Source organism: Nipponia nippon, unplaced genomic scaffold, assembly GCF_047370975.1.
Source record: "Nipponia nippon isolate SJK-2023a ecotype South Korea unplaced genomic scaffold, ASM4737097v1 scaffold_38, whole genome shotgun sequence".
Classification (NCBI taxonomy): Eukaryota; Metazoa; Chordata; class Aves; order Pelecaniformes; family Threskiornithidae; genus Nipponia; species Nipponia nippon.
The window spans coordinates 1008447-1018514 of NW_028262356.1; positions in this window are offsets into that span (position 1 = coordinate 1008447).

Consider the following 10068-nt stretch of genomic DNA (forward strand, 5'->3'; position numbering starts at 1 on the left):
GCCTCGGAGAGATTAAATTCTCTTCTGGAAATGGCCAAAGTGGAATGAATTGTTTTGAAATAAAGCTGGAAGAAAGCGCCCCGTCCCCTGGTGTCTGTTCCCGTGGAGACCACCCTGAGTGTGCTGAGCAGACAGGGTCATTCCTGGCCTCTGCCGCTGCCTGCAGGACAGCACCCCCGGACCCAGGGTGTGCTTGCCACAAAGCCCCAGCTGCCCCGCTAGGCCACAACACCCGGAGGGGAGGAGGAGAGAAGCTTTAGCCCCACAAAGCCCCAGCTGCTCGCTGCCATCTGTGCTGGCATCCAACCGACAGTGATGAGGACGTGACGGTGAGGCTGCTGGGATGGCGGTGGAGTGGATGAGGATGGGTGGGGGTTGTCCTAGTTTCAGCTGCGATGGAGTTAATTTTCTTCCGAGTAGCTGGTACAGTGCTGTCTTTTGGATTTAGGATGAGAATAATGTTGGTAACACACTGCTGGTTTAGTGGTTGCTAAGTAGTGCTTCCACCAGTCAAGGACTTTTCAGCTCCCCACGCTCTGCCAGGTGCATGAGAAGCTGGGAGGGGGCACAGCCAGGAGAGCCGAGCCAGACTGGCCCAAGGGCTATTCCATCCCATATGACGTCATGCTCAGGATAGAAACTGCGGGGAGTTGGCCAGGGGGCAGTGATCGCTGCTCGGGGCTGGGCTGGGCGTCGGTCGGCGGGTGGTGAGCGGTTGCGTCACTTGTTTTGCCTGGGTTTTGTTCCTCTGTTTCATAGAATCATGGAATAGAATCATAGAATGCGTTGGGATGGAAGGGACCTTTCAAGGTCACCTAGTCCATCCCCCCTGCAATGGGCAGGGACATCTACAACTAGATCCGGTTGCTCAGAGCCCCCTCCAGCCTGGCCTTGAACGTTTCCAAGGATGGGGCATCCACCACCTCTCTGGGCAACCTGTTCCAGTGTTTCACTACCCTCATTGTAAAAAATCTCTTCCTTATATCCAGTCTGAATCTACCCTCTTGTAGTTTAAAGCCATCACCCCTTGTCTTATCGCTACTGGCCCCGCTAAAAAGTCTGTGCCCATCTTTCTCGTAAGCCCCCTTTAAGTACTGAAAGGCTGCAATAAGGTCACCCCGCAGCCTTCTCTTCTCCAGCCTGAACAACCCCGGCTCTTGCCGCCTTCCCTCAGAAGAGAGGGGCTCCATCCCTTTGCTCGTTTTTGTGGCCCTTCTCTGGACCCTCTCCAACAGGTCTATGTCCTTCTTGTACCGAGGACCCCAGAGCTGGAGGCAGTGCTCCAGGTGGGGTCTCACCAGAGCAGAGTAGAGGGGCAGAATCCCCTCCCTCGACCTGCTGGCCACGCTTCTTTGGATGCAGCCCAGGATACGGCGGGCCGCCTGGGCTGCGAGAGCACATTGCCGGCTCATGTCCAGCTTTTCGTCCATCGGTACTGTCCCGGTGCGATTTTGGGCTCGGGGAAGGTTTGTGATGATCCCAAGAGTCAGATTAAGACAGTCCAGCCTCTCACAAGTACCCCCAAGTCCTTCTCAGCGGGGCTTCACACAGTCCCTTCATCCCCCAGCCTGTACTGATACCGGGGATTACTCAGACCCAAGTGCAGGACCTTGCACTTCTCCTTCTTGAACCTCATGAGGTTCACACAGGCCCACCTCTCCAGCCTGTCCAGAACCCTCTGGATGCCATCCCGTCCCTCAGGCGTGTCGACCGCACCACTCAGCTTGGTGTCACCTGCACACTTGCTGAGGGTGCACTCGATCCCGCTGTCTATGTCCTTGATGAAGATATTGAACAGCGCTGGCCCCAGAGCGGACCCCTGAGGGACACCACTCGTCACTGGTCTGCATCTGGACATCGAGCCATTGACCACTACCCTCTGGATGCGACCATCCAGCCAATTCCTTAGCCACCAAACAGTCCACCCATCGAATCCATATCCTTCCAATTTAGAGAGGAGGAGATTGTGGGGGACCGTGCCAAAGGCCTTACAGAAGTCCAGAGAGGTGACATCCGTAGCTCTTCCCTCGTCCGCTGACGTAGTTAATCCATCACAGAAGGCCACTAGGTTGGTCGGGCAGGACTTGCCCTTGGTGAAGGCGTGCTGGCTGTCCCAAATCACCTCCCTGTCCTCCATGGGCCTTAGCGTAGCTTCTAGGAGGATCTGTTCCATGATCTTCCCAGGCACAGAGGGGAGGCTGACAGGTCGGCAGTTCCCAGGGTCCTCCTTTTTACCCTTTTTAAAAATGGCTGCAATACTTCCCTTTTGCCAGTCCCCAGGGACTTCACCTGACTGCCCTGACTTTTCAGATATCATGGAGAGTGGCTTAGCAACTACATCAAGACAAAAAAGACAGGCTGGGACGCTAGAAGTGAGGATTTCAGCCCTAACCATGAGGCTCTGGGCACTAAAAAGGACAGGCGAGGTGCTACAAATGAGGCTTTTGACCCTGCAAAGGAGGGGAACCTCTTGGCTCCTCTATGGCCCCACAAAAGGAAGCTTCCGTCCCTCAAACAGGGCTTTGGGCACTCCAGTGGAGGCTTTGAGCTGTGAAAGAGGGGTTTGGACCTATAAATGAGAGTTTGGACCTACAAAGGGAGGGTTTGGGCTTTAAAAGCAGGGCTTTGAAAATGAAATTGAGGCTTTGAACCCTGAAATTAGGGTTTGTGCCCTAAAATGATGCTTTGGTACCAAACGCTGAGGCTGTTCACACTCCAAATGGGTCTTTGGAGGCTCAAAATGAGGCTTTGGGCCCTCCAAAATGCAGACTCAATCCTAAACATGAGGCTTTGGTCCCTACAAAGGAGGCTTTGGAAGTTAAAAATGAGCCTGTGGACCCTATAAATAAGGCTTTGGCCTCGAAAACTGAGGCTTGGGTCCTTCTAAATCGGCCTGCGGGCCTTGAAAATGACACTCTGGGCCCTTCAAATGAGTCTCTGAACCTTAAAATGGCGGCTTGGAGCTTATCAATGAGGGTTTGTACCCTAAAAACGAGGCTTTGGGACCTAAAAGGCAGGTTTTCAACCCGAGAATCAAAGCTTTGGACTCTAAACATGACGATGGGAGACAAAGTGCTCCCCGCCGCCGCCCCCAGCAATGGCAGGGACTCACGGCTGAGGATGGTGGCCCTCTTGCAGGGCCGGGCGCTCATGGCGGCGGGGCAGAGAGGGGTGCAGAGGTGGTGCCAGGTGGCCTCGCCGTCGCACACCTCGTGGAAGTAGCGGCAGGTCTGGCCCAGTCTCAGCACGTCAGGCAGCGTCAGGAAGGAGATGATGTGCAGTAGCTGTGGAGAGAGAGGCGGGGAGAGCATCGGCCCTGGGACCCCCTGCATGGCCCCGGGACACTGACTCTCTGTCAGCCGGTGGCTCCCATGGGGACGGGGCGCTCTAGAACGGGAGGGGGGGCAGGGGGGGAGGAGAGAGGGGAGAGAGGGGGGAGGGGGGAAGAGGGGCCCCGCACCTGGTCCGGGGGCTGCTCGGCCTCGGGGCAGGCCCCACGGGCGCCATGTTGAAGCTCGGCCTGCCCACAGGCAGAGCCCGCCGCCTTCTCCCAACAGTCGGCACTGGCCTAGGTCGGGAGGGCTGTCAGTCTCCTCCCCTGGGGTGATGCTGCCTGGGATTGGCCCCCAGGTGGTCAGGCTGCGGTGCTGCAGTGCCTGCCCTGCACCTGAGATGTGACCTGGGATTGGCTAGCTGGGCTGTCACTCTGCCCTGGTTGCAGGCCCACCCTCCCCTGCGGTGATGCTCGCTCTTATTGGCTGCCTGTGGGGTCCCTCCCCCTTACCCACCCCAGTGCCCGCCCTTCCCTGCAGGGAGCTTTCCTCTGATTGGCTGCCTGCTCACAGAGCAATCACGTGCCTTGCCCCCGGCTCCTCAAAGGCCATTGGCTGTCCCGGGTCACCGCCCCCCCTTCTGGGCAGGCGTTGCCAGGCGACTCGCTCCGCCCCTGGGGTTGAGGCCCTCAGGGTGAAACCGGGGCCCTGAGGAAAGGCCGTGGGTCCTAAAAGAGACGTTTGGACCCTAAACACGAGGATTTCAGCCCGAAAAAGGAGGCTTTGGGCACGGACGGGATGGGCTAGATGCTAAAAAGGACGCTTTGAACCCTGAGAACAAGGGGAACCTCGTGGTTCCGCCCTGCGCTGGCTTTGGTGCCCAAGAGCCCCACGCAGCGCAGCACCTCTCCTGTCCTGAGTGACCACCGTCACAGATGGAGCCCGGAGTCACGGACCCAGTGAAGCCAATGGACGCTCTGTGGGCATCTGGTGGACATTTGATGGACATTTTACAGGGGTGGTCCATAGACTGAGGGAATGCTAGCTGTGTGTTATGTCAAAGGATGGGAAGGGGAGTGGTGGTTCATGAGGATGTATTGGATCGTGTGGGAGGTGAGCCTGATGTTAATGGTATGGAAGAGGGGCTGGAGAAAGGAGCGTCATGGTTTAACTCCAGCCGGTAACTGAGCTCCACACAGCCACTCGCTGACTCCCCCCAGCAGGATGGGGGGAGAGAATCGGAAGGGTAAAAGTGAGAAAACTCGTGGGTTGAGATGAAAACAGTTTAATAACTGAAATAAAATGACAATAGCAATAGCAATAGCAGTAACAATAATAATAGTAGTAATAGTAATGGTAAAAATAAAAATAATAATATTGTACTGAAAAGGAAAATAACAAAGAGAGAGACAAATAAAACCCAAGAAAGAGAAGCGATGCAAATCGCTTTTATCCTGACGCTCTACTTGCCCATCTTTGGTCTCGTAGGTTTTTCCGTTACGGTCCCACCAGTTTCACCCCAGGCCAACTACTTTTCTCCTTTCACGGTCTGCCATCTCCAGCAGTTTCTCACTTTCTAAAGCGGTGAGTTGCACTTGGAGCCAAGGCTGACGAAGACAAAAGTGACTGAGAGATTCTGTAAGCAATGAGACGGCAGACCCCATCCAAAAATGTCTCTCCTCTCCACTGCGCACCTTAGAAATCTCAAGAAATCTCTAACGGCACAAATAAGGAGCAGCTCAGAAGATGTTCAAATCAGCCGGGCTTGGTTTCGAACCCCGTGGGATCCATGTGTTTAGAGAAGACTTTTCTGAACGACTCCTCAAGTTCTCTGTCTCTTAGGCTGTAGGTGAGGGCGTTGATTAGAGATGTGAAGGCAGTGTAGAAAAGACAGAGAATCTTTCTTTCGGGGTTCCTATTCTGAACAGCATCTGGTAAGCGATACACCCTGTAAGAGTCCCATCGACAGCTGTATCCCCAAAGAGGGACTGGAGGAGAGAAGCAGGCGTAAACATCCTTTGCTTCCTGGTGCTGAGAGAGATTTTCAGAGTGGGGGAAAGGACGTAACTGTGAGATGCCAGAAAGTGTAGAGATGTGAAGAGAGCGCTACACGGAGCGGGAGAAGCAGGGGTCTCCCAGGGAGGTCCTGGGGCCATGCCTGGGCGTGTGAACGCAGGGTTCTGGGACGAGCCGGAGGGTACAGGAAGGTCCTGAGGGGACATAAGGGCAGATGGGGCCCCCTAGCTATAACTGGTTCTGTCGATCAGCTATTAGAAAACATACAGAAGACAGCATGCCTGCAAATGATGTATGACCGGGAACTTAAACCATATCTAAGCTCTCCGATGTTACTACCGGTAGACCCCGAGCGACTGACGCCGCTAATAAGAGGACGCCCCGACTCGCTAAAACCTCTCGGGATCCAATTCCAGGGCAGAATTCAAAATGTGCTTCGCGAGGAGCGAATCGCAGCTGCCCTGGAGGGAACGGTAACCCCCGAACAGCGGCAGTGGAGGAGGAAGATGTGGACCTGGGGGGAGATAGCTCAGGAACTAATAAGCTACGGGAGGAAATATGGGCCAGTGGGCAGGACTTACCAAAAGGTAGAAACTAGGGCCGTGCGGGCAGCGGAGCTGGCAAATAAATGGCTGGCGTTTTCGGGGGGAAAGCCCCGACCTAACAAAAAGGGAAAAAGCCCCGCTCCGACAAGGATTATGGCAAATGGGACTGCAAAAGGTTGTGCCCCGAGACTTGATGGATGGGCTCCCCACCAAAAAGTTAGAGCTCCTGGTGCGGAGGTGGTCCGGGCAAGGACCCCCTCCCAAACCAAACCTGCCTTCTCCGCCGGCACTGGACAGGGAGGAAAGGTTTGTGGGAGGCCTGGCAGGTCGACTATATCGGGCCCTTCCAAAAGGCCGCAGGGAAACGTTATGTGTTGGTGGGGGTTGAAATAGTCTCCGGACTTGTACAAGCCCGGGCTTGTGCGAAAGCGACTGGGGAAGATACCGTAAGGGCCCTTAAAGAATGGTTCGGGACCTTCCCTAAACCGCAGGCCATCCAGTCAGACAACGGCACGCACTTCACCGCCAAAATAGCTCAGGAGTGGGCGGCTCGGGAAGGGATTTTGTGGGTGTTCCACACCCCGTATTATCCACAGGCAAACGGGATTGTGGAACGGACCAACGGGCTGCTTAAGCGCTTTCTAAAACCCCACCAACCGGGATGGGCCGAGCGGGTGGGGGAGGCAGTGGCCAATGTCAATAATTGCTGGGGTACAAACGGGTGCCCGAAAATTGCAGCGTTTTGTCCACAAGCCCCAGCCATGGTACCTGTCTCTCGAAACCCCAGTTCCCCCGGTGCATCATCTTGCTCTCCCGGCCAGCCGGTTCTGGTGGAGCTTCCCACCGTGGGAGCTGTGCCTCTCGTATTAGATACCCCCCTAAACAAATATACATGGAAAGCGAAAGATACCAGTGGGAGAACCCACAAAATCCACACCAAATGGATTATTGCCTCCTTTTAACCCAAGGAGCGAGTTTTCGTCCTGTTTCTGTTTTTAAGGGCGGCGATGTGAGCACGATGCCCCTGCTACTTTGGATCGTTTTAACTCAGGGACACCTCCATGAAAGTGACGAACGAGCACTCCCTCTACCTTCCCCTCCTCCATACAATCCCTTCGAGAACAACGAGTTCGTGTTGCTGGCGAAAGCCGTGAGCCAAACTTTCAACCTGAGCCACTGTTGGGTTTGCGGCGGACCCCTAGGGCTGTCACGCTGGCCGTGGCCATCCGCACCCCTCACCCCAGACCAAATCGTAAGCAAATATAGCGAAACCGCAGACGATCCGTGGGATGACAGTGGGACCTGGCCAGTTCAGTTTCCAACTAAGGGGCAATATTGTTTGAATCGCACCCAGAAGGGAGGGATCGAAGTGGGAGAAAGCAAATGTCAATGGACTCTCACGCGTAAGCCCCTCGACAAGGAAAGGGACCTGTGGGTGTGGCTCAATGAAACCGGGCGTAATCAGGGGTTTAAGGGATACTGGTCAAGCAAGAATGAAGTTCTCCGGCATTACAAGCCAACTTGTGAATGGAGGGGTACTTATGGGGCTTGGTATTGGACCGGCCGAATAAGGGATGGGGCAACCGCCTTTTTCAGCCCTCTGGGCGACAGAGACACAACTTACTTTCAGTTTCCACCAGGGAAAGATGGGCCATTTGCTCAAGGCAATAGGGCTAAAAAGGGACATTATTGGATTTGTGGGCACACAGCATATAAATGCTTACCCGCGGGGTGGTCGGGAGTTTGCTATATAGGGATCATAAGGCCCCTATTTTTCCTTTTACCAGAAACGGGCGGACCCCGACTAGGTGTAAAGGTGTATGATAACCTCGGGGACAGAAGTATTGCCCGTAAGACGTGGTCTACCAAGGTAAATCCAGGTGGGACACAAAAATGGGGAAAGGATGAGTGGCCCCTCGAAGAAATAATTCAACATTACGGACCAACAACTTGGAATCCTAATGAGCCCATTGCGGGGGCAAGAGAACCAATCTATAACCTAAATCGAATAATCAGGCTACAAGCGGCTCTAGAGATCATCACCAACAAAACCGCGGACGCAATAGATCTGTTAACTCGACAGTCACAACAAATGCGCACGGCAGTTCTTCAGCACCGCGTGGTTTTAGATTATTTGTTGGCCGAGGAGGGAGGGGTGTGTGGAAAACTGAATGTCTCTAACTGCTGTCTCGAAATAGACGACGTGGGGGAAGTGGTTCTTCAGTTAACCAAAGATATCAGAAAAATAGCTTGTGTCCCCGTCCAAACCTGGAGTGGCTGGAGTGGCGATTTGTGGTCCTGGTTACCAGGGGCACCACGGGTCAAACAGTTAATATTGTATTTGCCATGTGTTACTGCCGCCCTAATGTTCCTACCCTGTATAATCCCTCGCTTTGTTCAATTAATCCGACATGTCGTGTCAAACGTGCAATGTGTTCCTACCACCTCACCTGATGGCATCAAAGAAAATCCGTGCCCTCCATCGGCCACAACCAACCTCAGTACCTACCTCGGTACCTATCATTTAAACCTATTCCCAATTTCCCCCGGAGGAAGAACTTGCATATTGATACCCCTAGCGTACCTGCCAGCTGGTTTGTATTTATTATAACAATTACCCACCCTGTTGACTCACCCCCCATGTTTACTCTGTAAAGTTAAAAGTTGTTAAAATTGTTCGAACATAAGTTTGCATTGAGTAATACCTTAGTTCAATTCCCGTTAAAGCACTTTCCTACCCGAACCCACGCTGTTCCCTTTTTTTTCCCTTCCCACAATTTTCCCAACTCTCTCAACCCCGCCTTTTCTTTCTTGCTTTCTTTCTTTCTTTCTTTCTTTCTCTCTTTCTTTTTCTTTCTTTCTTTCTTTCTTTCTTTCTTTCTCTCTTTCTCTCTTTCTTTCTTTCTTTCTTTCTTTCTTTCTCTCTTTCTTTCTCTCTTTCTTTCTCTCTTTCTCTCTTTCTTTCTCTTTCTTTCTTTCTTTCTTTCTTTCTTTCTTTCTTTCTCTCTTTCTTTCTCTCTTTCTTTCTTTCTTTCTTTCTTTCTTTCTTTCTTTCTCTTTCTTTCTTTCTTTCTCTCTTTTCTCCCTTGTTTTCTCTCTCCCTCTCTCCCTTATGGCACCAAGCTGCAATGTGGAGCCACGGGGTGGTGTAGAGAACCGGTACCAAATACGGTTTTGTCTCGACATGGCCGCTGTCGCGCCATCCAGCGTCACGCTTCGAGAAAACCCTCTTCTCCACAGGTTTGAGAAAAACAACCTCGTGCGCCGGCGCAGGGACTGAAGGCGCGAAAAGAGTGGGGGCAGGGACAGCACGGCCGTGACAAACCGCACGTACGCATTTGCGATCTGCGCATGCGCGAGAGCCCCTACATAAGGAGCACGCGCTCCTGGACGGAAGAAGACGACTTGTTCTCCGCCCCTACCTCCTCCCTGCCACGTGCCTTCCCGGACCCCAGCCTCGACGAAGCGTGTGACGATTGAAGCCCTGGGACAGAGCCAGTAGAGGATCCCCGGACTCAAAGTGGTGGTGATAGACTCCTTCTTCTCTCCCTCTCTCTCTCTCCTGTCCCCCTCCCCTTCCCTCCTTGCCTTCCCTCCGCTTTCCAACAAATAAAAGTAAAAGGTTGTACGACATCTGACCGGTTCCAGCGTCTTAATCTCGTCCTTGGGATCGTAACGAAACCTTCCCGATACCGGATCGGGACACCATCAGAAGTGCAGGAGGCTCAATCTCTCACCCAGTATTTAAGATCTGATAGTCACCCCCGCTGAAAAGCAAGATGAATTATTACTCTTGCTCTTTACTCTTTCTGTGCTGCTCAATACCCCAGTAACAGCGCCTATAAACAACGACACGTCTTGAACGAAATAGCCTCCGCAAGCAGGAAGCCCTAAAATGCTGCTTTCATTTATAGCGCTTTCCAACAGAACTCTCTGGGGCAAATCCCGTAGGCAAACAGTCGAGGGCTTTCACTGCTGAATTCAGCCGTTACCGGGACGTTCTGCCCCCAGTGCACAAGGAGAAGCATTCCTTACCACGATGGCTTTCTGACCGTGGAGCAACACCCACCACTGCCCCCCCTTTTCTTTTTTTTTTTTTCAATGACATCTGCCTTAAAATTATCAAGCTAGCTAAATTTACATTTCCTAGGTTTCCTGCGATTGTGCAAAGTCGTTTAAAGAAGCCGCCTGCCTTTCTGGTGGGCTTTCTTCTTCTGCCCAACTCTTCTGCCGAA